Source organism: Egretta garzetta, unplaced genomic scaffold (assembly GCF_000687185.1).
Source record: "Egretta garzetta isolate BGI_Z169 unplaced genomic scaffold, ASM68718v1 scaffold1245, whole genome shotgun sequence".
NCBI lineage: Eukaryota > Metazoa > Chordata > Aves > Pelecaniformes > Ardeidae > Egretta > Egretta garzetta.
Genome location: NW_009259624.1, coordinates 32,609 through 33,662, shown reverse-complemented (window position 1 = coordinate 33,662; position 1,054 = coordinate 32,609).

The following is a 1,054-nucleotide window of genomic DNA, read 5'->3' as shown; positions in this document are numbered from 1 at the left end:
CCCCGGGGGGGGGCACGCGGGGGGGGCCAGTAGCCCCCCCCGCCTCTGCTGAAAGCCCCTCCGAGAGGTTGGGGAGCTCCGAGAGGTTGGGGAGCTCCAAGGTTGGGCAGCTCTGACTCAGCGGAAGATGAAAAATGCAGCTGGGACGCCGAGTGATGCCCTGGGACAGAAGGTCCTGCCTTTGGCTGACGCGGAGGAAAACACCGACAGCTGGTTATCGCTTCAAAAAGCCCCAGATAAGCTACTCGGGTGTTTCAAGCATTTCCTTTCCTGAAAATTCCTTCGAGTGTGTCACAGCACCCACTGCGTCTCTCAAAAAGCACGGCTGAGGGTGACGCGGGGCAGGGCAGCGTCCCCGCGAGCCGCTCCGCAAACACAAACCACCCAGCGACCACCACACCTTGCCCTTTATTCAAAAGCTGTAAAAATAAACTCGAAACCGTTTCACTTTGGCTGCGGCAGAGATGTATCTAAACAGAGATTGGCAATGGGGGGGCTGTGTGTGTATATATATATATATATATGTGTGTGTGTGTTGATGATCCTGCGTGGGACCGCAGCAGCATGGCCTGTTCCAGCAGCCTGGAGAGAAACTGGGCTCAACCCCCCCAAAAGCTGGAGCATTTCCAGCAGAGCCGAGGGGTTGGACGTGCTCCCGGCGAGGAAGGGCCGCCTGCGAGGCAAGAAAGGGTGAGCGCAGCCGGCTACGAGCGCTGCCGTCGCTTGCGCCCTTCTTGCTGCCTTTCAAACGAAGGCCCAGCTCTCGGGCACCGGAGAGGCCCCAAAAGCGTGCGGAGACAGAGCTGCTCCGCTGCAGACATCCCAGCAGAGGGAGGGATGGCACAGATGGGGTTTAAATAAGATTTTGGGTCTGGTGAGGGAAGATCTAAGCGATCCCTGGGAGGCACGGCACAGGCTCGCTACTGGTTTGGCTGTCCCACCCCATGGCACAGTCCCAGATCTGGGTTCCAGTTTGGCGTGGAGGCACCCACTGCCATTGAGTGGGGACAAGGAATCGAAGCTGGGAGAGCCCCAGAAGGGCTTGGGGCTCCTC